This window comes from Schistocerca piceifrons, chromosome X (assembly GCF_021461385.2).
Source record: "Schistocerca piceifrons isolate TAMUIC-IGC-003096 chromosome X, iqSchPice1.1, whole genome shotgun sequence".
In the NCBI taxonomy this organism is placed as follows: Eukaryota; Metazoa; Arthropoda; class Insecta; order Orthoptera; family Acrididae; genus Schistocerca; species Schistocerca piceifrons.
The window spans coordinates 58,839,295-58,851,988 of record NC_060149.1 but is presented as its reverse complement, the minus strand read 5'-3'; the positions used below and the strand labels follow the sequence as shown (position 1 = coordinate 58,851,988).

General features: G+C 41.9%; 1 non-coding gene across 1 annotated transcript; it reads left to right on the top strand.

Moving 5' to 3' along the window:
* The first annotated feature begins 8,685 nt into the window (after positions 1 to 8,685).
* Positions 8,686 to 8,758, top strand: Trnaa-cgc. The gene has a single exon. It is a non-coding gene; the product is annotated as a tRNA-Ala (tRNA).
* Positions 8,759 to 12,694: the final 3,936 nt, after the last annotated feature.

Here is a 12,694-nt window from a genome sequence, read left to right as displayed (position 1 = left end):
TAATAATTAACCACAATGGTACAGTGGGAAGACGGTGCTTATCTTTGATGAATTCTAATTCTAGAGTAATGATTTACAGAAAATTCGTTTTTCTATTACCAGGTACAGGAATTAATGACAACTTGGTAACCACAACATATTTTTCAAATTTAACTGACAGGTGATAAAAGGAATCATTTGTTTTTAAATTTGATAAAGAAAACAGAATTACAAAATTCGAAGCATCGATTTATAGTTATTTTAACCCAGATTGCCAAGAACAGAAATTCGATCGATTAACAGATTTTTTAAAATTGACAATAATGAAACTGCACGTATTTTGGGATAGCTCCTTTTAATTCTGTTTCATAACCAAATACGAGGCAAAAATATACAGATTCATTACTTAAGAAAGTTGAATATGTTTATTTGGGCAACAGAAACACAGAAAAATTGCCTGAAATACAAATAAAAATTGAAATAGATAATAAAAAAGAAAGAGGAATAGTAGTTAAGTATGTTTCTTCTGCTTTTAGTTTTAACTATGTGCCTATTAGTTGTAGAGAACTTTTCGAATAGACAATTTCTGTAAAACAAACATGCTTCATAAAATCGGGGGAAACATTTTTCTACATCATGTGGTTTATTTTCTACAATATCGAAAGGGGTAACTACTGAAAAACTACGATTAATAAAAACAAATACTATTATACCTGTCAGGGTGAGAAAAGGAGTAATTACATCCCACAACCTACATAACCTATCAATAAAGTTACACCTACCTATATGGCATATGTAGAATCTACTAAAAATGGAACTAGAATTAGATAACTTAACCATGTGACATAGAAAGCCAGAATACTTGGACAATGGAGCATTATTACTTCTTTTTATTAATTCTAATTTTTTGGTGCTTATATCTTTCGGTATTTTAAAAAATAAACCATTTTATGTAGAAAAATATCTTTCTCTAGATTTTATAAAGCATGCTTGTTTTACAGAAACTTTCCCCTTGAAAATTTCAAAACAATTAATAGGCAGTCAAACTGAAAACAGAAAAAAAAGTATTTAACAAATTCTTCTCCTTTTCTTTATTATCTGTTTTAATTTTAATTTGTATTCCAGTTAATTTTTTTATGTTTCTTTTGCCTGTGTGAATATATTGTAACATATTGTTATACACAAGGCAACAGTTGTTTTGTAATGAATCTGTTAATTTTTGCCACATTTAGGATAAGCGAACGGAAGAAAAAGGAGCTTTCAGCAAATATTTCTGATATTTATTAATAATTCTAAACACTCTGTTAATTGGGTGATGGAGAATAAATCCCGAGAGATTATAGCTTCCTCAACGTGAACAACTATTTATTCTCCATCACCCTGTAAAGAGTTAAATGTGAAATGTATGTGATGTAATTAAAAAATCACCCCTCCTTGTTATTTATGTTACATTTCTTTTTTTTTTTGTTACAGAATAGGTGGTAGATTCTTTGGTAGACATAGAAAATGTCTTCTGCCAAAATATAGAGATCTCCAGAGGAAATAAGAGAATTTGACCGTCAAGAGGCTGAAAACACATGTTATAGTGACTCAAACAAAGACGTGAATGAACATGAAGACTGTCCCATCAGAGACAACAAGGAGGATGACGAAATCGATGTAGCACCCTTTAAGGTTGATTTATGAGATGGTGATCGCCAAATCAGGAAAATTTTATATGGCATAAATACGTATTGTTCGAAAACACATTCTAAGCTGGTCGTAGGTTGTGTTCCAAAAATTAACAGCATAGAGACCTGAGGATGGCTGGCAGTTGTCCAGTCGAAATATCGTGGATGGAAGCTAACGACGACAGGCTGCAGGCCCGAAATCTTTTTGAATAGCATAGAGACAGAACTGATGACACTTTCTTCAGGACTGACCATCATTTTGCAGGACAGTACTCAAGCACGTACAGTGCAAGCTAATACTGATTTGTTTGACTGATGGGGCTGCTAAGTGCTGTACCACCTGATGCACTCCCTTGACTTAAGCCTTCGTAAGTTCAGCTCGATTTCTAAAGCATTCGCTTCAGAATTGCTACAAATTCGTCGGGCAATAAACCGCGCCACTCGAGGTGTCACCGCAACTGGCACTGCTAAAGGTATCCTACGACTTCCACATCGCTGGCAACTGGTTATGCACAATACTGGTGACTACTTTGACGGTCAGTAAAACTTTGAAACACGTATCTATTTTGTACGAGCTGTGAATAAATAGTTGCCACTATTAAAGTTCCAACCCTCGTATAAGCGATGTGTGTGTTCTCGTCTTTGAAGCTGGGAACGTTTTAAATCTGTGTACATTTGCTTATTTGTGTTCCTTTCAACCGTTGCGCTCGTTAATAGCATAGCACTTTTAAATTTTTAGCCACACCCGTAAGTCTAGGATTCTTGAACAGCCTACTGTTCGGTGCAGCGCTGTGTCAGTCAAGCCACAATGTTCACAGTAAAGGTTCGCCATGAGTGTCAGGTGATGTCGCCTTAATGTTGTCGGAGACAGATCGTTTAAAAACATGTAAGCTGCCTAGGGCTTTGCTGAACATTTAGTCACATCCGAAAAGTTAGACAACACTACTTTTTACTTAAAATATTTGTGTTTTATTTGGTTAACTGGCGTGTGAACTGTTTTTTCCTGTAGTTCTCCCATAATATTTTTCGGAGTGAATTTCTTTTTGTTTGGGAGTTTTTCAAGAATTCCCGTTGTGATTTTAAGAGTGTGAGTAATACACGTGGGTGACCGTCGTTGAGTTCCACTTCTTGTAGTGATTCCCCGTGTGGCATTCAATAAATCCGTCTGACTTGTTTGATGATTCAAGGAGCTTATAAGATTTTTAACTATGAGGGCTGTGCATTTGTCTTATAATCTATTGTCGCTAACCCACTTTCATATGACGGTTTCTCTAACTGGTCTCTAGATACAAGGAGTAGCATTCCATTGCAGATGAGCCATACTATATACTTCTTTATTTGAGCAATATAATGTCTCTCTGTGGGTTTTTTTGGGCTGTATACTATAATTTTGAAACAGCCAACATTCTGACATATTGAATTCCTTGAATATTGTTTATATTCCTAAGATTGTTCGCTATTAAGGAGCACCTTACTTTTTCCACCACTGATTTGTAATTACCCTGAATCAATTCGTTCATTCTGTGGACATATGTGACGTGAGAAGCATCGTTCCATTGAACTATAGGAGTTGGGTTTTGGGTTTTGTTGTTGTTTATTGTTGCTCCTGCTGCTGTCTTATAAGAATCCTTTATTTGTAATATCCTACCAGCGTCTTTATGTTGCGTGATTATAATTGTTATATCGTCGGAATAAGCGTTAACGGCGGACCTTTGTGCAACAACATTTATTAGATAGTTTTAGTTGGTGATTGAGCGGATGTCTGGTTCCAAGGGTGTTATAAATAAAATCATCGATAACGGGCATCGCTGCCTGACTGAGCTCTGAACTGAAAATTATCTTGGGAAAAGGCCGTTTATTTGTATTTTGGAGACCAGAGGATTCTGGTATGCAGATACTGAGCTACCCAAGCACGGCTCACCACCCGTCGTCACAGCTTTACTTCCGCCAGTATCTCATCTCCTACCTTCCAAACTTCACACAAGCTCTCCTGAGAAACTTGCGGAGGAGATGAGGTATATGGCGGAAGAGTTCACGATGGGACAGCACACGTTCATTGTCGGATGTTACGCGGAGCTCAGTTCGTGGTAAAAGTGTGCGGAATTGTTTGCCCTAGTGTTTACGACTGGAAGTGTTTCACAAAACCTCGAGTAAAGCTTAAAACACAAAATTTCGTGCTAAAATGACGAGCAACGTGCTCAATAGGAAATTAGAAACGTTAAATAACCGAAAGAGTTCGAATACCAGAAAAAATTGCTCGAGTGAAGAAAAGCTTTCGACGAAATCCGACGAAATAGCATCGTCGTTTATTTGTGAGAGTGAGAAGTAAAAGTTCTTCGCTTCGAAACGTTATCAAAAGGCACTTGCATATTATGTATCCTTGCAAATTTACTGTTAAGGTTAGGTTAAAGCATTCAGACGAACTTCTATGTGTTCATTTCTGCCGGTCGTTTTTGAGTCACGCCGAATCAGTACTTTTGGACCATCGGTTGTTCATTACTTCAGATGAGGTCTGTTTGAGCTTGTCAGGGTTTGTGAACTGACAGAACATGGGCCATTGTGCACCAGAAAATACTCACCAGTACTTTGAAGAAACTTTGCATAATCCCAGGACCGGTGTTTGCTGCGCAGTGTCTGGTGTCTGCACGATTCCTTCACCAAACTGTTACGTTAACCCTATCTCCAGAAACTGTTCAATCCATACAAGTATCAGCTGACAGAAGATGAAAAATTGACCGAATATTTTCCGTAAGGCGGGGCAACAGCACACAACGCTTCGACAACCTTGTCAAGAGGGCGTGAGATGTTTTGTGAGGAGAGGACAGTCAACAGACACAGCGCAAACTCCTGGCCACGTCGATCGTCTTATCTGTCTCCTTGTATTTTTCACCTGTGGGGAAGATTGAAGCTTCAGGTGTGGTCAAATAATCTCCACACTGAAAGAGTTCCAGCAGAATACTCAGAACGCTGTTGCTGCTCTCTCCCAGGCAGAGCCGTTACGCGTGTCCCAAAGTTTGATAAATCACCACAGATCTGCACCGGTCTCAGCGGTAGGCATTTCGTCCACCCTCTGTGATCTTCATTAACAAGGATCAGTTCCGCGTCACTATTATTGACAGTATTTTCCGGGCCAGTTTTACTTTGTCCACCCCGTATATGAGGTGTCAGATAGTGGATTAGCTGCCTCGGCCTCTGTTGTGATAGAAGAATGGTGGCGTTTTGTAGGTTACCTGGCGCGATCTTAGCGTTGAATGGAACACGCAAACGTCAGCAAACAAAAGTAGTTTGTACATCACGAAAATGTCGTGGGTGGACTAGAAGAAAATACTCCCCTCTCTCTCTCTCTCTCTCTCTCTCTCTCTCTAATGGTCCCTTCGTTACAAACATAATGCACACACACACACACACACACACACACACACACACACTTCTATAGCTACTTACTGTGCAGGTCGTATCTTATATTACTGTCTAGACTCAGCTATGAACGCAGTTAACTAATAGTCACTATGTATGAAAACTCTTTACAAAGAATGAACGAGGATCCGCGTCTACAACTGCGTTATACCATCCATTTGACTTCTGAAAGCGATGGTAGTAAATTTATAAAACAATTCCTATGCCTTTGAAGACGAATAATATGCTGACACATTCCAAGAAAGTAACCGATAATCAGAGTTAAACAAATTTTCTTGCCATAACCACATTCATTAATAGTCTGACTTCAAGTATGTTCAGAATATTGTGGAAGCAAGACTGTCTTGAAATTATAAACTGATTCAGGAATTATAAAACAGTCCAAATTGGCAGTCTATGTCTACATAGTGACAGGGATGATTCAGTTTAAAAACGTGGATCTTAGCCGCCAAAACTATCAGAACGTTATGGTGTATAAATAAGGTTAGTCAAAATTACAGTGTGTTGCTACCACTGCAGTAGCTCTGTGGAAGCAAAGTGACATGCTACCTGCAAAACACTGTGGAGAAGCAACATCCGAGGTGCCCCGTTCATAATTACTCTGTCTGCAGCGTAAAAAATAAGAGATATTAGGGTGATTACGGACGATTACATGCACTGTCACGCCGTATTCGTGAATTGAGGACATCAGGCATCGGTTTATACGGTGGCCAAATGACATCCTCAAAGTGCTGCGGAGTATCTATGTAGATGTGCTTATCTTTTCATCGTCAGCCTGCAGAATATTATGGTGTGTCTGGTATCACGAGAGCAGCGGCCACGCTGGGAATAATAGAAGATAGCTAGAATTTCCGTCTTGGTCAGAGAGCGTCGAGGCATGATTTACAGAACGAACAGGGACTGAGGGAAAGTGGCAGATTAAAAGCTAGAACGATAAGGCGCTAACGATCCGTAGACGACAAGGCCGTTAGAGACGAAACAACACTCAGATAGGAAATCCAATTCAAAGGAAAAAGCCCGTCTTTCACTTAAGTGATTGGAGGAAAGCACAAAAAATGTATGGCGGATTTGAGGTCCGCGTCTCCCAGTATCCTAACTACGGCGACTAGCAGAGGCTAAGGTTTCTAAATGTGAAAGTAACGGCCAAGAGGAAAACCATTATGACAGAGATCTTCAGACTGGATAAATAAGTTTTCTATTATTTGTACACAATAGTTGCCATATGTTCGAAATTCAGAAATTTCTATTAAGGATCATCAATCTCTCTGACAGTTTCCAGTGCTGTTACATATTCGAAGGAACGAGTTCGGAACAGTTCCTAAAATACTGCCTGTTCTTTCTGTGCCCACAGGAATCACCATACCCGGTATTGTACACAGAAGCGTTTTCTGCAGATTACATGCATTACGGCGACCACTCAGCGCTCAGCACTCTCCACATCAGTGGGGAATAGGCAGTAGATACCCTAACAAGTACATCTAAGAAAAACATATCTCTTTTCTCCTTAGCTTGCAAAGAGATACTAGACGTGTTCCGAGTTGCTGAGAGAGCTGCGTGCGAGGTAGTATATTTCCAGATAGGATTATTTACCTATTATAACTATCACCTAGTTGCTCACGTACGCGTTTAGTCGGTGTAAAATATTTTCCTATCCAAAAAGATGATGACGCCTCTGTCATATACAGAGATTTTCGTGGGCGAATGTTTTAAACAAAAATTAAATAATCGCTAGTGATTACCATTTCTCCATCCACATCTCCGATTTACTGTTATCTGGATATTCGCTGAGGGACTATCTTTACTTTGTCGTGGATTACTTAGAATTAAACGTTACATGGTATTAGATATGAAATGATATATCAGGGCGGAACCTGAATCTTCTGTTCTTTAAGGAAATTACAATAGTTATGTGTTTTGAAAGTAACTCGTTTATAAGCAAAAGAGTGCTCTGCTGCTCTATTAACACGACCCCCTACGTTAAACGACAAAAATTTTCTACAAATATTTTTTCTCATTTCCTTTATTCACTAACTTTATTGGTCGTACAGATTCCTTAATTATATCCATACCGGTTATGTAGAGTTACTGTTTTTTTGCAGAATATCGTCCGACGTTGATTGCAACTATTTCTATTAACGCATTTATTTGCTGCGTAATGTTATTCGTGCTATAAATTCAAGATGGAAACACTGTTAAAAGAGATTCCCTTGCTTTCTTATTCATTGCCTAACATAGAAAAAGGAAGAGTTGACGGAGGTGGGCAGACATTCTCTAGGAACCTCTATGAGCACACGTAACGATCGCCGAGAAGTCTCAGCGTCACCTTTCTGCATCCTTCTACCCACATCTAGAGCTATTAAAGACTTTACCTGCTTCTGAGTTCTGCAGTTCACACTTTCGAATCACTCATCATTAACAATCTTCATCAGCAAATGCGTTTACACAGAACAGAGAAAACATAGTATTTCCGTCATCAGAATGAAACTGAGCTGCCCTGTCAAGGTCGAATAATGTAAATCTGCTAGAACTATTTACTCTTATTCAGGAAGGAATATATAATTTGTTGTGACTTGGCAAGACAGCCAAGCCACTAGGAGGTAGCCGAAAGGCACGCGTTTAAGCTCACGCAGGCTGGCGTGAGGTCTGGAACAGTTAAAGGAATAGAGACTAGCAAAAAAGGTGCGTAGCTTCTGGAATACTCAACTTTAATCCATAATTGGTGAACATCGGTCTGACGGTACATGCATCACAAGATAAATAGCAAATGATAATGGCGCCTTGCTAGGTCGTAGCAAATGACGTAGCTGAAGGCTATGCTAACTATCGTCTCGGCAAATGAGAGCGTAATTTGTCAGTGAACCATCGCTAGCAAAGTCGGCTGTACAACTGGGACGAGTGCTAGGAAGTCTCTCTAGACCTGCCGTGTGGCGGCGCTCGGTCTGCAATCACTGATAGTGGCGACACGCGGGTCCGACGTATACTAACGGACCGCGGCCGATTTAAAGGCTACCACCTAGCAAGTGTGGTGTCTGGCGGTGACACCACATAATTGATATGTTTATTCCTTTTTAAGGAAATTATCTCTTCATTAACATATCTTACACAGTGTAGATATGCCTATTTCGTGATTTCAGAGCAAATTATACAGATTTTAGAAAATGTTGTTAAGACAGTAGCACATCGATGATTAGATTAAGTCTGTGAGACGTTTTTGCATGGTCTGTGACATAAATGCGTTATTTTCTTGGTCAGAACTCCATGCCATAATTGAAGTACCCATTTCATTACTCTAGAGTTCAGAAATGCTTTTCCCTTCAATTAGGTAACTATTCATTGCACACATTACAAAATAACTGAAAACGTATCTCAAAAAGTAAGTGTTACGATTAAAGCAAAGACTATTATGAATCTTTAGTTCTTTCCAGCAATATCCTAGCCAACAAAATTCGTAGGTATCGCACATGGACACGTCAAACTACATAGGATAAAAAGAGTAACATTGCCAATTCGTTCTTATCTGTTGACCTGTATTCTCTATCGTCCGATATAAACACTAGTAAGACAGCTGGTGCTCTCTGTAAAACATTCTACAACTTGTATGTCTTGATACGCATTACCGAGCGAGATGGCGCAGTGGTTAGCACACTGGACTCGCATTCGGGAGGACGACGGTTCAATCCCGTCTCTGGCCATCCTGATTTAGATTTTCCGTGATATCCCTAAATCGCTTCAGGCAAATGCCAGGATGGTTCCTTTGAAAGGGCACGGCCGATTTCCTTCCGCATCCTTCACTCACCCGAGCTTGCGCTCCGTCTCTAATGACCTCGTTGTCGACGGGACGTTAAACACTAATCTCCTCCTCCTCCTCCCTTGATACGCATTAGGATATAGACGACTGCGGAGGCAGCCGCCTGCTGCGACCAAACAGTATCTTCGTATTCCTCTTTTTTTAACAGTTCCTTTAAACAACTGCACAGGTGACTATAGTAACCGACTGCACGTGATAGGTAATGATGAACTGCTTTCCTCGGTAAACCGACAAAAATGCCATGACCGAGAGGAGCATGCGTTGTAGCGCAGTGCTTACCATAGTGGACTAACATTCAGGAAGACGACGCTTCCAATCCCTTTCTGGCCGTCGCGATTTTGGTTTTCTGTGATTACGCCAAATCGTCTAAGTCAAATTCCGGGATGGTTCCTCTGAAAGTGCATGACCGATCTCCTCCCCCGTCCTCCCTTAACCCGAGCTTGTACTTCATTTCTAATGAAATTACTGTCGATATTACTCTAAACACTTACATTCACGTGTGTGCCCATCACACAGACTTACTCTCCCGGCTCTTTGGCGATACCGTTGTGGATTTCTTTGAACATACCCTGACTTCATCATATTTTTTGCGTGGTGGAGAGTATTTCAGCCAGACGGAAGGCGTTGCGATGGGGAACGTATTAGCTTAAGCTGTAGCCAACCTCTTTACGGAGGATTTCGAGGACACCGTCTTGGACACGGCTCCTGCAAAGACTGTTTTTATCTTTACGTCGACGATACCTTCGTCATATGGCCTCATGGATATGAGAAGCTGGAAGAGTTTATAAAACACATGAAAAGCATCCACGACCACATAAATTTCACGATGGAGGTAAAGAAGGACGCTTCCTTACCGTTCCTGGACGTCATTGTTCGCCTTAAACTCAATGGGTTTCTCGGTCACAGCGTTTACGGCATGCCACACACACGGATGGGTATTTGCACACCGCCAACTACCACTACCCAGCACAGAAATGGTCTGACCTGAGGACCTTGGTACACCGAGCTGATTCTGTCTCGGAGAATTGAGCCACATACGTCAAATTTTCAAGAAAAACGGAGAAGTGTTTCACAAGCAGTTTCATCTAATCCACGAAAGGAGAAGACCTCCGAAGAAGACACGAGAGAGATTGGATTTTTACCGTTTTGTGGCTCAATAACAGGAAAGATTAGCCGTATGCTGAAGAAACATAAATTCGACACAGTCTTCAGGCCCTCATCAAAGACCCGGAAACGAACGAAGCCTGTGAAAGACGATGTACGCCTCAGAACATCAGGAATATTCAAAATGCCGTGCGTGTGTGGGCAGTTATATTTCGGCCAGACTTTCCGCATTATTGAACATCTGTCCATAGAACATGAAAGGTGTTTCCGCTTAAGCTATCACGAAACAACAGATGTAGCGGCACATGCACAGGAAAACGGACCCCGAGTTCCATTCGACGAATCTTCTATTATTTAACAGACCAGCGGCTCCTGGGAAAGCGTAATAAACGAAGCAAAAGAGGACAAAATATCGGAGAACAGCCTCAATAAAGAAGATGGATTGCAGCTGAGTGTGGCCTGTGATCCCTGTGGTTGGGGAGTTGAAACGGTCGCTCCACCAAAACATTACCGTATATGTAACGGAACTGAGCACCAGTGACGTCACTGCCGACGGCGCGGCTGTATGGCAGCGGCAGCCCCACGACAGTCCACCACTTGACAGAGGCAAAGGAGATCTCTGCCGGAAGCTCGTAGGCTGTTAACCACTTAACACAGTTTGAAACCCTGAAGTTTCTACTAACTAATATACCTTTCTTCCTTTTCATTGAATCATTATTATAACTATAATTAACGTGTTGCTTGGTTCCTTGTAGAGGACACAAGACCGTTCGATATTCTGGCTAATTAAGTACCTAAGAGACTCATCGCTTGCTTGGAAAATACGTATAGTTAAAGCAAGTATGAAGTTATCTTAACCTGCTACACTACTGGCCATTAAAATTGCTACACCAAGAAGAAATTCAGATGACAAACAGGTATTCATTGGACAAATATATTATACTAGAACTGACATGTGATTACATTATCACGCAGTTTGGGTGCATAGATCCTGAGAAATCAGTACCCAGAACAACCACCTCTGGCCGTAATAACGGCCTTGATACGCATGGGCATTGAGTCAAACAGAGCTTGGATGGCGTGTACAGGTACAGCTGCGCATTCAGCTTCAACACAATACCACATTTTATCAAAAGTAGTGACTAGCGTATTGTGACGAGCCAGTTGCTCGGCTACCATTGACCAGACGTTTTCAATTGGTGAGAGATCTGGAGAATGTGCTGGCCAGGGCTGCAGTCGAACATTTTCGGTATCCAGAAAGGCTCGTACAGGATCTGCAAAACGCTGTCGTGCATTATCCTGCTGAAATGTAGGGTTTCACAGGAATCGAATGAAGGGTAGAGCCACGGGTCGTAACACATCTGAAATGTAACGTCCACTGTCCAAAGTGCCGTCAATGCGAACAAGAGGTGACCGAGACGTGTAACCAATGGCACCCCATACCATCACGCCCGGTGATACGCCAGTATGGGCGATGACGAATACACGCTTCCAATGTGCGTTCACCGCGATGTCGCCAAAGACGGATGCGACCACCGTGATGCTGTAAACAGAACCTTGATTCATCCGAAAAAATGACGTTTTGCCATTCGTGCACCCAGGTTCGTCGTCGAGTACACCATCGCATTCGCTCCTGTCTGTGATGCAGCGTCAAGGGTAACCGCAGCCATGGTGTCCGAGCTGATAGTCCATGCTGCTGAAAACGTCGTCGAACTGTTCGTGCAGATGGTTGTTGTCTTGCAAACGTCCCCATCTGTTGATTCCGGGATCGAGACGTGGCTGCACGGTCCGTTACAGCCATGCGGATAAGATGCCTGTCATCTCGACTGCTAGTGATACGAGGCCGTAGGGATCCAGCAGGGCGTTCTGTATTACCCTCCAGAACCCACCGATTCCATATTCTGCTAACAGTCATTGGATCTCGACCGACGCGAGCAGCAATGTCGCCATACGATAAACCACAATCGCGATAGGCCACAACACGACCTTTATCAAAGTCGGAAACGTAATGATTCGCATTTCTCCTCCTTACACGAGGAATCACAACAACGTTTCGCCAGGCAACGCCGGTCAACTGCTGTCTGTGTATGAGAAATCGGTTGGAAACTTTCCTCATGTCAGCACGTTGTAGGTGTCTCCAACGGCGCCAACCTTTTGTGAATGTCCTGAAAAGATAATCATTTGCATATCACAGCATCTTCTTCCTGTCGGTTAAATTTAGCGTCTGTAGCACGTCATCTTCGTGGTGTAGCAATTTTGATGGCCAGTAGTGTAATATGGGGAAGCATGTACTGAATGCCGCTTGATTCACCCAAGTTTTTAGCACTGAAGGAACGAGTTAACGTAGCGTAGCCAAGAGTTTGTCGTGACCTGCACCGTGCATTCGAAACTAATTCTGTCAAATAGTAGATAAGCTTGCAACAGGTTTTTCTTAACTCTTAATGGTAAATGCAATGGCCACTGAGGTACCGAGTACAGGGAAGGCACGCGTCAGACGAGGGAAGGCTTCAAAGTGATGACTGACGCATAGGCTGGTGTGAGTTCCGAATGACGGACCGTGAGGACGGAGTCAAGGCCTGAGCGTTAGCACAAGCGTAAGCTGGTGTACTGCTACCTGCTTGCCGTGGAGCGACATCTTTGTAGGCGGCAGGTCGAAGAACAGCACGCGCCGCTGTGCGAGCACGTGACGGTGATGCAACAAAGTCGCTGCCGCTGC